At 39.2% G+C, this 16,156-nt stretch overlaps 1 protein-coding gene across 1 annotated transcript in view; it reads right to left on the bottom strand.

Annotated features, from left to right (window-relative positions):
- LOC148945391 (MFS-type transporter SLC18B1-like) overlaps positions 1-16,156 on the bottom strand; it is a 110,543-nt gene that overhangs the window by 91,618 nt on the left and 2,769 nt on the right. The window lies entirely within an intron of this gene.

The raw sequence follows: 16,156 nt of genomic DNA, 5'->3' as shown, positions 1-16,156 counted from the left end.
GTAATTAAAGTCGCAAAATGGGTTTAGGAGGGACATTAATAAAGTAACTAGATCTGATATGTTATTTTAAAATTATTTCTTGTTGTTTAGGTATCCAAAAATATGTAAATTATAGTTTTGTTTGAAAAAGATAAGTACTTCAAGTTGGAAAATTGGTTTAGAAGGGACATTAAGAAAGTAACTTGCTCTGAAATGGTCTTTGAAAACTATTTCTTGGTTTTGAGGTAATCAAAAAGCTGTAAATTATAGTTGTGGTTGAAAAAATAAGTACATCAAGTTGTAAAATGGGTTTAGAAGGGATATTAAGAAAGTAACTTGCTCTTAAATGGTCTTTGAAAAGTATTTCTTGGTGTTGAGTTATCCAAAATGATGTAAATTATAGTTGTGGATGAAAAAGATAAGTACTTAAACTTATAAAATAGGTTTAGAAGGGACATTAAGAAATTAACTTGTTCTGGAATTGTGATTTAAAAGTATTTCTTGGTTTTGATTTATTAAAAATGCAGTACTGTATAGTTTAAGATGAAAAATGTCAGTACTTAAGTATTTAAAATGGGTTTATAAGGTACATTAAGAAACTAACTTGCTGTGAAATGGTCTTTGAAAAGTATTTTTTGGTGTTGAAGAATCCAAAAAGCTGTAAAGTATAGTTGTGGGTGAAAAAGATAAGTACTTCAAGTTGGAAAATGGGTTTAGGAGGGACATTAAGAAAGTAACTTGTTCTGAAATGGTCTTTGAGAAGTATTTCTTGGTGTTGAGGTATCCGAAAAGCTGTAAAGTATAGTTGTGGGTGAAAAAGATAAGTAGCCTACTTCAAATTGGAAAATGGGTTTAGAAGGGAAATTAAGAAAGTAACTTGCTCTGAAATGGTCTTTGAAAAGTATTTCTTGGTGTTGAGGTATCCAAAAAGCTGTAAAGTATAGTATTGGGTGAAAAAGATAAGTACTTCAAGTTGAAAAATGGGTTTAGGAGGGACATTAAGAAAGGAACTTGTTCCCGTCAGGACCTTCTGATAGGGTTCTACCGTTTATGTAATCAATTTCTCAGAAATCCAACTGTCCTAGTCGATTACGTCATTCTATGCACATAAATGGATTCCCGTCACGAGCTCCTGATAGGGTTTTTCCGATTATGTAATCAATTTCTCGGGAATTCTCTCCTTTCGATGACGCAATGAATATATCTTCTCAACCTTCCCCTTAGAAACAACAAATTAATTCCACTTATGTGAATCAGTAAATCTTTTTGAAAACAACAAAGTAATTCCCCTCTCGTGTCAAATCAATCAATAATGATATCATCTGTAACATGTGATCTAAACTTTGCCTCGGAAACAATACTGGTCGAACTCCAAAGATATTAATAAACTTCCGGAAACAATTCTCCTGGGAAGCACTAAATTAACCACGTGTACTCCCTATGGAGTCGATTGAGGTCATTCACCCGTTCGTGGATCGATAAAATTATGAAAAAAAATTGTAGGTGGCAGCAGGGGTGAGCAATGGGAGTCAATAAGGGCTTTCTACTGTCTTCTAACCGCATATTTGGTTGTGTAACTTTTGCCTTTGCGACTCGTTGTGATACATGCTGTCGCATGTCTTCTAACCACTAATAATACTGTGGATAATTTTCGTCAGCGATTTGCTATGATTCTTGCTGTCAGCATGAATGAAGATTTGCTAAAAGTTTTCCAGAGAAATTGCCTTCTAGGCTTTTTAGGGTTATAATAAGAGAAAGATTAAGCACGTTCTGAGGATTAAAGATGACAGATTGCCAAAGATTATCCTTTTTGGCCAACCGCCTAGGGCAGGCCTTCCTAAACTATGGGTCATGACCCTGGGTGGGGTCGCGTAGCAAAATCATGGGGTCGCAAGAGATTTCAAAGTCAAATATTTAAATACAGAATTTTATAACATCTATATGTATATTTGTGCATTCACTCTCACACACCTGCATGTAAAAAAAGGTAGCAATGCGCGTTCATCTTATTCGTCGCAATAAAGATAATAAATACATAAACAGAGCACCCTGGAACCTTATTTTGTGAACAATTACTTCTAGCTGCCAAAAGCCAAATATGTGTGAATAATTACCAATTCAGAATGAAAAGTTAACAGCGAACGAAACTATGATGAAAAGTTCGAATTCTGAATGTTATCAAATCAAGGTGAAAGTAAGGAGCTACCTCTCAAGTTGTTCATTCATTTATGCTCTGCAGAACCAGTTTTTTGTTAATTTCTTTCAGCTTAGCTTGAGACAAGACAAAGAGAGGTGACAGAATAAATAGAAAATTTATAATTTGGGTTATATATTTGCACACTTGGGGGGGGGAGGGGATTGGTGGTAAAGTATTTGAACAGTGTGAAGTTAGAAAACAATTCCTACTACACAATGTGGAGAATAATTGTACCTAACACTTTAGGTCTGCAGACCCGCTATACTTTACCCCCAATATAGCTTATACTTTACCCACTATACTTACCCCAATTATATTTTTATCATACTTAGGTATATTTCATTGGGATTGAGCTTCAGATAAACATATTAGAAGAATATTAGATAGGGGGTATTTCATACAATTACCGTAAAATGAATAAGTATTTTAGGAGTTTTAAAAGTAACTTTCAGACTTTTATTGTGTTTCCTTCTGAGGAGGGCAACCATTGCACTAGTAACCCGTTTTTTAATCATTTCAAATAATATTTTGGTAAATAATGAGATGAAATAGATTGCAGACTTTGGAAATACTAACTAAAATTCTTTGAGTCTGGGCAAGCTACTGTTTATCAAATATGTCAAGAAATAGAAAAACCCAGCAATTCAGAAAATAAAACTTTCACGAATACAGCTTAAATTACAAGCTGGAAATATGTTTTAATGTGCCTACATCAGGCCCTCCCTACCTTGTTATGATAAACACTGCAGCTCATATTTTGCTCTCACTACTACTACTACTAACAACTCACCGCAGCACTAAGCCCCCTGAGGCCAAAAAAGCTACACACGCTCCTCCTCAAACCCCAATATATTCAAAGCCTCCCTTTTTACACCCACCCACGAAGTTTCCATTTCCTTTAAATCTTTCTTTATGACGTCCTCCCACCCCAGACAGAGACAACCTGCTTTCTGTTTAGCCCTAGAGGGCTGGCTGAAAAGAAAAATCTTCGGCAATCTGTCATCCTTCATCTGCACAACGTGCCCTAGCCACCTCAACCTTTCTTTCATTATAGCCCTAGAGAGCGGTATTGAACCACATTTTTCGTATAGCCTATTGTTTGAAATACGGTCAGTCAGCCGGGTACCCAGAACAATCCTTAAGCAATTTCTCTGGAAAACATCTAGCAAATATTCATCCGCTTTTCGGAGCGTCCATGCTTCAGAGCCATATTTGACCACTGACATCACTGTAGCTTCTAATATTCTAGTCTTGATTTGCAGACTTATCTTCCTATTCTTCCAGACTTCTTTTAACTGTGAAAAAACACCCTGAGCCTTGGCTATTCTACTTTTAACATCTTCACTGCTCCCACCATCTTTACTAATAATACTACCAAGGTAAGTGAAGCTGCCCATTTGTGCATATTTACTACTACTACTAACAACTCACCGCAGCACCAAGCCATCCACAACCAACACAGCTAAGTACGCTCCTCCTCCTTCCTAATATATTCCTAGCCTCCCTCTTTACACCCTCCCTGGACATTCCTATTTTCCTTAAATCTTTCTTTACATCATCCTCACGCCCCAAACCGTGGACGACCTGATTTCCGTTTGTGCCTATATTAATGTCATAAATTTTAATTTTTGTTTACATTTAAAAATCCCAAATTTTCTTCAATGCTAAACAGTTTTTAAAACAATATTTAACAATATTTTGTTAGTTGACTATCAGTGATATAATTGATTAAGGTGAATAATAAAGATAAAATATCCTTCCTGTAAGTTGCAACAAATGGACTATTAAAAAAAAGTTGTAAAGAGGATTTTTGTTTCTGTTAGTGATAAAAAATAGTAAAAGGCAACTTTTCACCTTTTTTTCATATTTAATCTGCATACACATGAAAACAATTCATAGATACTTTTTTTTTCTCATAGTTGTAAAATAATAGTGAGAGGTCATGCAGAAGACATTATTTCTTATTTAACTTTTGCCTGTGCTCAGCTTAAAAATTCCTGTTCTATTGAGACTCAGGAAGCTTTTGGCTGAGCTTTTGCTCCCACATATTTGACAATGCACTAGGTTTTTTTGGATTTAATTTGTTGGAAGTTAGACAAAAAAAAAGGAATGGATTGTAAGGCTGATAAAATAGAACGAGTTCAGAAGAGATCACTGCAAATGATTTATGGCGGTTCCCCTCTACCTTACTCCTTTTACCTCGAAGAATTTAAACTCGAATCCCTTTCTTCCCGCCTAGAAAAATTATACCAAAGATTTGGCTCCTCCTCCTCCAACATCCCATCTACCGATCATTCCTTCCCCCACCTTTTGTCCCTATAAGATCTCGTCCCCCCAGGGAAGTGGCTGAGAAGGTTCCGAAACTGACCCCAGCCCACTGTAACACCATGCGCTACAGTAAAAGCTTTCTGCCAAGCTTTGTGAAATATTACAATGATCTCTAGTGTTTTTATTCTTTAGTTTATTTTATGCTGACGAAGTTTTACCAGACAATTTTATTCTCAATCTCAAGTGTTTTTATCCTTTAGTTTATTTATCCTGACGAAGTTTTATCAGAAAAATTTATTTTGCTATTTATGACTCAGAGACATCATATTTGGGCTTTGCCCACGAGAGCTATGTCTTCTTTTTGATTTAAATGAATTTGAATGCCCAAAACTCTACTTTGTTGCCTGAAAATTTCAGATCTAACTTTACAATGTTATGGGTTGAACATTATGCACAATGTTGTGCTTTTCAAAGGCTCTGGCTTATTCTTTTGGTTCACCTTCTGGCTACACCGTAACGATGTTTTAGTGTTTTTATTTCGTTGGTAATTAATTAGTCAATTATTATATGTAATATGTAATTTTTATATTTTCAATTGATTTTAGGATTAAAATATTTTTAGGCCATTAATAAATGGCTGAACTTGGATAAGAGTGGGAATGACACAGACGGTAATGCTACAAACTCTCCTCAGACAGGACAAAGCATTGAAGAACAGGCAGCTAATGTGCGAAAAAGAAAAACAACTGATTTTACTAAATCGGCTCAGTTGTTAGTATATGTCAGGTACGTTTATAAAGAAAGCACGGAGGAAAAATTGTTATTTTGTCGTCCTATGAAAGACCATACTACAGGAAGACATATATTGTAAAGTTGACGAATTTTTAAAGACTGAAGGTCTAGAATGGAAAAATTACTGTAGAATATGCACAGATGGTGCAATAGCGATGACGGGCAAAAACATTGGTTTTAAATCATTCTTCAAGCTGCTCATTATGAACATATAACTTTTACTCACTGCCTTATTCTTCCAGCAAAAACGTTAGCACCAGAATTGAAAGATGTGCTTCGGAATGCTGTTAAGATTATAAATTTTATCAAGAGCCATGCCCTTAATAGCCGCTTATTTTCTAATCTTTACAAGGATATGGATTCCGTCTATACAACTTTATTATTATATGCAGAAGTAAGATGGTTTTCAAGAGGTCAAAGTTTAAGAAGATTATTATTATTAAGGAAGAAATTGAAATATTTTAAACGAAGGAAAATGTGAACTTGCAGCTATTCCTCAAAATGACTTATGGCTATCCAAGCTGTGTTATTTGTCGGATATATTTGCGAAATTAAACGATCTCAACTTGTCTCTTCAACAAAAAAAAAATTGCGATATCTTTACTTCAAATGATAAAATTGAATGCTTTATTACAAAGATTAAAATTTGGAAGATGGAATAGAAAAAAAAATTGTTCGAAATGTTTTCCAGTGTCGACAATTTCATAATCCAGAGAAATCATTGTAAAACTTTTATTACAAAAATTATTGAAGATCACTTAAAAGCGCTAGAAACCCAGTTCTGCACATATTGTATATTAAATATTGATTTCAAAAAGGTAGCTTGGATTTAAAATCCGTATTTGTATTTATTTACTTGAGATTGATCACCTGCCACTTAAGGCTCAAGAGGAATTTGCTGAGCTTTCGGGTAATTCAAACTTAAAACTATGCCTTGATTCTGGATGAGAACTGGAACTGAATTTCCCACAATCGCATATATGACATTAAATGTTCTTCTGCCATTCAACACCACGTGAAGTAACTTTCTCAGCTTTATCACTTATCTAATCCCGATATCGCTCATCGCAAAAAAATGTTGAAGAGGTCTTATGTCCAGCAGTGGCAAACATTCCACCACGATTTGATTTGTTATGCAATATAAAACAGGCACATCCATCTCACTAAAGTTTTTCCTCTTACGTCCAGCAGTGTCAAACCTTCCACCAAGATTTGATTTGTTATGCAATATAAAACAGGCACATCCATCTCACCAAAATTCAAATATATTCGATTGAACTAAGACAGTCGGAATTCTGTTTTATTTATGTGATTGCAAAAAATGTAATTTTGATGAAATTTTTTTTTCATTTTTTCATTTATTTTTTTTTTCATTTAAGTCCCATCCATCCTTGAAGGTCGTGTTGAGGCCTCTTTCTTCGTAATGGCGTGGATCTGCCTTTTGTATGCTTCACGGTCTTCTGCTAGGCGAAGAAGGTCCGAGAGGCGGTGAGGTGCAAAGTTTTCCTTCCATCTTTTGGGGGACGACCACGAGGACGAGAACCGTGAACTTGGCCTTCGATGGTGATTTTCGGGACACGGGACCCACTCATCCATTGTACGTGACCGAGCCATCGAAGTTGTTGGAGCTGGATCTTCATGAGAATTGTTTGTTGTACTTTAAGGCGCTCGAGAAGTACGACATTTGAGATTCTATCAAGGAAAGTGATCCCGGCGATGCGGCGGAGGCACTTAGTTTCAAATGCTGCGAGTCGACGATTGTTATTTACCTTCAGCGTCCATGTTTTACATGAGTAGATTGCAATGGGGATGATCAAGGTATTGAAAATTCGTGTCTTAAGCTGCAGAGACTAATCCTTGCTTCACCATATGGGCATAAGGGCCTTGAAACTAGAACTTGCGAGGGCGAGACGTCTTTTAAAGTCCTTTGATAGACTGTTGTCACTGGTGATCAGACTACCGAGGTAAGGGAAAACATAGCCTTTGTTTTTGATACATTTATGATCATTCCAAAAGAACTAGTGGCTTCGAGGACGTCGTTAGCAACGGCTTGTAGATCCTCGGGTGTTTCAGCCATTTTGTCGATATCGTCGGCGTAGGCTCGCTTATTTGTCTGAACACCCCCTATATGTGCGCCGCAAGTTGTTTCCACCAGGGATAGGACTGCTGTGAGGAAAAGGTTGAACAGCTCTGGAGACAAGAGGCATCCTTGAAGGACACCTTCGGAATTCTGGAAACTGTCAGTGAGACCTTCACTAGTCATGACACGACTCCCAAATTTTGAGTACATAGCTTTGATAAGATCTACTAGGTTTCGTGGGATTCCGTAATGGAGGAGGATATGACATAGGCCATTTCTCCAAATAAGGTCAAATGCTTGCCTAAAGTCGATGAAGAGCTGATACAGGTCGCGACCGAATTCCAGATATTTCTCAAAAATTTGGCGAACAGGGAAAATTTGGTCAATGGTCGATCTCCCTGGGACGAAAACCGGCTTTGTATTCTTGGATGACTAAGGATGACACGGCTCTGATCCGTTGGAGAAAAATTCAGGTGAAGATCTTGGCAGTTTGACTTGTAAGGCTAATAGGACGGTAATTATCACATATCGCCTTTGACCCCTTCTTGTGTAGCGGAATAATTTTGGTTTCGCACAAAGAAATTGGGAAATGATTCTTTTGCCAGGCAGCGGATACAATCTTGTGGAAAAGATCTATAAGTGGTTCACACCGGACTTTCAGCAGTTCTGCATGTATATCGTCCTGGCCAGAGGCCTTGTTATTCTTCAGCGCTTGGATGGTATCCTCGACCTCAGAACGGAGAGGAGGTGGGCTGGGGTCTGAGACAGTAACGGGAAACAGGTCCAGGACAGCAGGGTTTGGAAGGATATGCGGATTAAGCTTTTCTTTGAAATGCTCAATCTATCTCGATCAGATACTTTCTGTGCTTTGTATCTGGGAGCCGTTTTTATCTAGCAGTGCACAAGAGCTGAGACTTTTCTTGCTTGTTAGCTTACGAACTCTCTTATACATGAAGTATGAGTCGCCTTTTTTAAAATCAGACTCACACTGTTTGCATTTGTCTTTAATGTAGGTGCGATGGGCTCTACGGGTGGCTTTTTCTACAGCACGCTTCAACTGCTTATATCTGTCCCTGCTCTCTCTGTCTGACCCGTTATTGTGTTTTCGTTTCTCAGCACATAATAAAATGATTTCGTTGGTTATCCAAGGCATTTCATCACCCTTTTTAGTTCCTAGGGTGGACATCGCTACTTTGCTGATGATCTTAGAAGAGTCTGTGACCAGTTTATTGATACCCTCTTTAGATAGAGTTATAGGAGTATTAGAAAGAAGGCCCGATATTAGAGTAGACAGTTCATCGATTTAGGTTTGGCGGGTTTGAGGGTCTTTGAAAAGATGTATGTTGAAACGAGCGGGTCTCTTATTCAGCTTTGCGAAGATTTCAGACGTATCTTTAGTACAGACATGACCAGGGAATGGTCGCTGTCGAAATTGCCACGTGCGAGGGTGACAGTATCTAGCAAAGAGGATTTCCACCGTCTAGAGATGGGCACGTAATCAATAAGATTACGAGTTTTTCCATCCGGCGAGGCCCATGTCACCTTACGACGTTCTCTGTGATTGAAGAGAGCAATGGCTAGATCACTGTCTCTGCAAAATTCAATGAGGCGTTCTCCCCTCTTGTTAAGTCGTCCAAGGCCGAATTTACCCATAACATCTTCGTTTCCACAGTGATAGGAAGACCTTTGTCGACAAGAAAGCCAGCGATCTTGAAGATGCCTCGAGAAAAGGAGACACCTGCTCCATCTACAAACACCTCCGCGAGCTGACGGAAGGGAAGACTTCCACCGTAAGCCGTGTTTTGTCTGTTGACGGAAGCATGCTGGATGACGATGCTGGCCAACTCTCCGCCTGGAGCAGTCACTTCTCAACGCTTCTGAATACCGAGGCAGTTGCTCATCCCGACCCAGATCTGATTCAAGCAGCCATGGCCACACCCGAGGCTACTTCCTACCTCGTATCGCAACCGTTTACCACTTCTGAGATCAAAAATGCTGTATAACGATTAAATAATAATCGAGCCCCTGGCGTCTGTGGTATTTCTGCAGAACTTCTCAAGTACGGGGGTGCAGCGATGATTCTGTGGCTCCAGATAATCTTCTCAGCTGTATGGACAACGGAAAGCATACCGAATGACTGGCGTGCTGGCATCATATTGCCGCTCTGGAAACGTAAGGGCAGCCGTCAAATCTGCTCCAACTATCGTGGGATCACGCTTCTCTCCGTCCCGGGTAAACTCTTCGCCATGTCACTCCTGGACTAGTGTTCCACCTTTTTGCGTAGAAAGAGAAGAGTCCAGGAAGCCGGATTCATTCCCGGCAGGTTGACGACGGAGCAAATGTTTACTATGCGCCAGTTGATCGAGAAGACGCGAGAGTTCCTCCAAAAAGCGTACATCGCATTAGTGGACTGTTAGGCTGCCTTCGATTCTGTTGATCGCCATTCACTTTGGCTGATACTAAGAACTACGGGTCTACCCAAGAAATATTGCTCACTCTTTGAAAAGCTGTATGAGGATACGGAAAGCTGCGTGCAAGTTAATGGAAGACGCAGTCCCACATTCCCGGTGAAGAGTGGCGTCCGGCAAGGTTGCACCGCCGCTGCCGAGCTTTTCAACTGCGTCATAGACCATGTTATGGCCAGCACGATGAATCGCCGTCAATTTGGTCTTCAGTTCGGAGACCGGGTACTCTCTGATGCTGACTTCACCGACGACATAGCGCTAGTTGCGAGCACCGTCGATAAGATGACCAAAGCTCTCCAGGTGCTCTCAGAAGAAGCCTCGAAAGTTGGACTGAAGATCAACTGGCAGAAAACCAAAGTTATGCTCCTTGAGCCCCCACGTCCCGTTCTGCTGTAAAGGAAGTCAACATCGAAAGCAACCGAGTAGATGTGGTTTAAGACTTCACTTACCTGGGATCTATTCTGTCTAATGATGGCTTGATCACAAAAGAGCTTACATCTCGAATTGCCAAAGCTTCAGCACTTGTTGGGAGACTTAGCAGCATTTGGCGAAAGCCAAACATAAGCCGCTTTACCAAAATGCGCATCTACAATGCGTCAGTCAGCACCGTCCTGCTGTATGGAGCGGTGACGTGCCCAGCTTCCAAATCTATCCTCAGCGCCGTCGATGTTGCTCAGACGAAACATCTCTGAAGAATCAAAAGACTTCACTGGACTGACTTCATTAGCAACCAGACTCTCCTATCACATACGGCTCGAACTCCTTTCTCGACGCAGCTCACCCAGCGTACTGTTCGGTGGTACGGCCACCTCCTTCGCGTACCACACAACGCCCCAGCATGGGTCAAATTCGTCTTTGACCCCATCCTAAACGGATGGAAGCGACCCAGAGGACGCCCATCCACTAGGTGGAAAGACAAAGCCGATGAATTCCTCACCCAAGCCCACATCCCGGTGGAAGAAGCTGCGATCCTGGCAAGCGATAGGTCAACCTAGAGGTGCCTAGTCTCATCGTTCTCTACGCCAAACCCTCGGCAGGATCCTTAAGTCAAGTAAGTCAATCTTCGTTTCCAGCAGAAGCGTCACCAACAATAGCATTGAATTCGCCAATGACAACAACAAGGTCCTTTTTGGGAACTGCGTCAATTAGGCTTTGCAGTTGAAGGCAGAAATTGTCAGACTCTTCATCTGATTTGCTGCAGTCAGGAGAGTAGACTTGTATGATCGTGATGTTGATCGGTGTTCCTTTCATTCGTATCATAATCAACCGTTCTGACACAGGCGTTGCGGAAATCAGGGATCTTCGTGCCTTACTCGACATCAAAAAGCCAACACCTTGGCGATGGACTCCATCGGTTCTCCCAGACACTATCAGACTAGTGTTGCCGATTCTTTCTTCGCCAGTGCTAGAGAGGTTTGTTTCTGAAAGTCCCACAATATCCCATTTATATCGGTTTAGTTAATATTAGGACAAGATCTATTTTGCCTTGTTTAGCAAGTGTCCTAACGTTCAGGGTTCCAATAGATAAAACCAATTTAGGGGAAAGCATAACCTCCGGGTTTGGAGTTGTAAGCATTGCTAAAAGGTCTCCATTCACGAGATTTTCGGTCGTCAGACCGTCGGTTGCCCCGGACGCGGTAACTTCGTCGGTTGCCCCGGACGCGGTAACTTCGTCGGTTGCCCCGGACGCGGTAGTATTGGTTCTCGTTCTTGATCGTTTGTACTTCATAATTTTTAATAAGAAAGAAGGTTTCTTGGCTAATTTCAGGACGTATCTATATCTACTATATCTACTACCGACAATGCGCCCTTCTAGCGTCCTGCATCACCTGCAATTTCCCATTGCCGAGAGAAGGTTTTGGACTAGCGGGACGTATCCATACGCCGATGGGCCCTGCCCATTGCACATCAGAGGGGCCTTCCACCTCCTCCGCCTGAATTTATAGCCCCCAGAAGTGCGTGCTTCAGCTATATTTCAAGACCCCAGAGACCGGGTCGTCCCTTGGTCCGCGCCTCCCTACCGGGAGGTGCCCTGCATATCTATAGGACGTTCTCCTATCCGCCACCTGTGGAATTTTTATTTTAGATTTTTGCATGTTTCTAAACGAATTCTAAAACTATATATTTTCATGTGTATACGTAAATTGTTACCTAATAAATGAATCAACAAAAAATATCTATTTATCTTTCTTTTATATTTATATGGGGCCGCCAGGAAACTTGCAATCATAAATGGGGTCGTGATGAAAAAATTTTAGGAAGCCCTGGTCTAGGGCTAAAGGGAATGCAGGTCGTCCGCGGTTGGGATGGTAGGATGTCATAAAGAAAGATTTAAGGGAAATGAGAACTTCCAGGGAGGGTGTAAGGAGGGAGGCTTTGAGTAGATTGGGATGGAGCACGAGCGTGCGTAGCTATGTTGGCCTTGGTTTTGCGGTGAGTTGATAGTAGTAGTAGTAGTAGAATCTGCGTATAAGTTTTGAAAACTAGTACCACAATCAAAGTACCCCAGTTTAGGAAAAGCTGCTTGCAGACTACTGTTCACATTCGGCACAACAAATAGTTGTGATTCAGTTTTTTCAACAATGATTCTTATAAAATCAAAGCGATGTTTACAACTAACAAATGTGTATTAAACGGTGTTTATTCAAACCATGACAACGAAGTATGAACCCAGTTTCAGAAAATTCACAGCCAATCTGCAAAACACCCTTGCCATCTCTCAGCAAACATTTGCTGCCATGTAACAAAATTTAATTATGTGTATGTATTTGCTTGAAAACGTACTCAAGAAAATAGGAACGCCATAAAAACTAATGGTTTCGATGTTTTATTTTTATGTTGGCCCTTGTAACGTGAAATAATTGGAATATGGCGTTACCAATCACGGCATGCTTGAGAGACACATATTTTCAATGGCCTGCTTAAATTAAAAAATAACCAATTTAAGTGACATATAAGTCAACAATGATTCATATACGAATTTACTAAAATCTAGCACACCCGATCGATTGGTTCGATCAGAATGCACGTATCCCCTTTTGTTCTCGAGGTTTTCTCAATGTTATAATCCACTCAAAACATGTTATAACCGAATTTGGACCAGTTTTGTAGACCAAAAAGCGTTGAGTGCACAACCCTTCCACAGCCACGAAGATTGTCACATTAGGCCCACCATTAAATAGCTGGAAATACACAATTGGAGCTCCAGAAAGATATGGAGGAATTTATTCCGAGAAAGGTTTTGTTTCTCCTGAACATTTCTAAAATGTCATTTAACGCCTTTCGTATTTCCATAGCCAAAAGGACACAGAAAGCTGCAAGTAGCATTTAATGGCTTTACCCAACTTAAACAGCTTCCCAATAAGGCTTTACAAACTTAAGCATAAATTACATTTTGGAAGAACTTTTCATTCCGAATGAAATATTAACTTAAAATTTATTCAAGGCAATTCAAGTATCATGGATCCATTGAATATCACATTGCGAAGTTGGCCCACATAGCAGAGACTTGGGAGGTCTGCATTATGTATTCAAAATTACCATGTGGTCTATAGTTCCCAACAGCCAAGTAATAAGTTGTTCAGCCAGCTGAAAAGCTATCACGCGTCATCAAGCGACGTCACCTCCAGCTCCTTGGCCACACTTTTCATTGCCCCAAGGCTCTGATGTATCGAGGCACCTCATCCACGGGTCGACAAACTCCTGGAGACGACAAATCAGGAGAACAAAACAAAAGCCTTTGTAAAAAAAAATTCATAGAGGAGTTAAAACCATTCAGAGGCTTCTGAAAACATGGTTGGAGAGGGCTCAGAGACTAGCCAAAAATCATCGGGAAAGCAGCTGCTGACACATGGAAGTGACTGTCACCCACTCTTACTTTACCTTTGGAGAGAGCTAAACGAGGATTTGTTCTTCCAGGCATCGATGGATCTAGGAATTACTTCGATATCCGATATCCATCGACGCCAGGAATGGCAGATCCTCGTTTGACTCCTGTTAAAAGTAAAGTAAGAGTTTTAAAGACCATAACCTACGCAAGGGCTCAAGGGTTATAAACGGAGTGTTAACCTATCCACAAATGGACATGTAAAATTTCACACGTCACAGATGTGTCCCATCTACAGTTTCAAGTGTTCTACTTACCAAGCTCCTTTCAAGATGCTTAGTCTGAATATTGTGTTCCGTAAAGGAAATAGAGATAATTGACCTTTTTTAATCTCACACGAGTGTGATTAAAAAGTAATACTTTAATGACCTTAATGTAGCGCAGTGACTCTTAAACTATGTGATGTGGTGGAATACCGTGCCACAAATATTATGCTACTGTGCCGCATATCTCAAGCTAAATAAGAGAAGTTTAAAAGCAATAAGAGTTTAACTACAGTGTTCTCTTTCAAACCTATGCAAAACTAGATTTTCTACTATTTCCAGCGTTAAAAACAAAAAGAAAAAAAGATAGTACGTAAAAATGACGAATAAGAGAGGGTATGTTTGTTTCATGTTCATTTACACCAGCGGTTGGCAGCAAGCGGCTAACCAGCCACAGGCAGCTCTTTCTTCAAACTGCGGCTTTTGAGAAACTCTTCTTCATTTTTAATATACATGTTCTACAATCAATTCAAGCCACAAAAAAACTTAAACTTTCTTCATGAGTATACTGAAACGAATGTTGGGAAATCAAAATTCTTATTAACATTTTCAACCCAGCTTATTTTAAAGTTTTGCTATTGCTTTATTCCCAAGAATATCTTGTGTACTATTCCTGAGAAATATTACTGCCTTACTCTCGACTGTATCACACTCAATCGTGTTGTCCAACTACTTAAAAGGGAATTTGTAGTCGCAATTTACCATGGAAAATGTGAGAGAAAATAGTTTGAGGACAAGGTTTGAGAAATAGAGTTGAACTCTCAATTTTAGTTACCCTGCTTGTGCAGTAAGGCGTTTATTGTCCCTTAATCAAACATGAATAATTGCTAATTATTTGATGCTAGATTAGAAATATGCAGACTTGTGTTTAAAATTTGCAATTTTATTTTAGTTTGTAAGTTGTTGAACGCAGATACTAAAGCTCTTCATAAATTTTTCTTGTAATACTTAGATCTAATTATGTCCGAAAAATAAGTGTATGACGAAATATTGATTTGACTAGATAATTAGAATTTTGATTCTTGATTTTTAACTGAAACTTATGATTACAAAGTGAACAATACATACTTTTTTAGGATAATGTTTTATATCCTATCTGTGGCTCTTCATTGGATTTCTTACAGTCTTAAAGACCGTACAAAACCTCAGGTGGCTTGGCCACGTCTGACAGATAAGTCAGTGCCATCTCGCGAAATTATCTTCGAAAACTAAATTTATGGTTCTGGCCCTCATGGTCAGCTCCGAAAGAGGTGGAAGAAAAACTTCGTACCTCACTACCTTTCAGAACTTTTTCATCTAGCAGAAGATTGTGAGGCATGCCGAAGGCAAATCCGCACCATTTCGAATAAAAAAGCCCCAAGCTGACCTTTAAGAACGGACGTGACTTAAGTCAAGTCAAGTAAGAACATTTGATTTTTTTCACTGATTTAGACACAAAGGCATATAATTATTTTTATTTACTGTCGAACCACATTCACATTCAAATTCTATCAGTCACAAACTGAGCCATTTGCACCGGTAGGCGGTTGGTGACAAGTGCCACGTTAGACGAAAAAAACTGTTTGAAAAGTTAAACATTTAAAACATGAAACGTTTCCACATATTTCAAATGTTTTCCGCAAACATTTGAAACATCTAAATGTCAATATATTTCAAAAGTTTAGAAAATTTAAAAAACATTCAAATGTTTAAATATTTAGAAACATTTAAACACTGAAAACTTCGAAAATAAAAAAATTTAAATATTCCCATTCAAATATTGATTTATAGAACAAAACTCTTAATCGCACTGCCCCTACCCCTAGGAAATATTCTGGCGAAATTCTGGCATTAAGGCACTATTAATTGAATTATATTTAAGTAGATAGAATTACCTTTTTTTTATTATTAAGTTGTTAAATTTCAGTTAAGCCGATGACACCCTATTTCGGGCACAATGGAAATTCTCTTGCAATATCTAAAAACCTTTAGAAGCAAGTGAAATTTTCTATAGTTTTCTTGAGCAAAAACAATTGTATTTTCAACTTAACTTAAAAAAAACAATTAAATATTCTAAGGTCTAAAAAATTTATTACAAAATGGGATTCTTGCGAGTGGGGCACAGACATGAAATCCACACTGTTATATTTACATCTTGCTTAAGTAACAGCCATAACTTATCAGAAGCATCCTTCAACTCAGAGTAATAGATTTAATAACACAAAAACTACATTATCCTTCGCATTT

This window comes from Artemia sp. Qi Xiang Cuo, chromosome 13 (genome assembly GCF_049724085.1).
Source record: "Artemia sp. Qi Xiang Cuo chromosome 13, ASM4972408v1, whole genome shotgun sequence".
Classification (NCBI taxonomy): domain Eukaryota; kingdom Metazoa; phylum Arthropoda; class Branchiopoda; order Anostraca; family Artemiidae; genus Artemia; species Artemia sp. Qi Xiang Cuo.
This window is presented reverse-complemented; position numbering and strand designations above follow the sequence as displayed.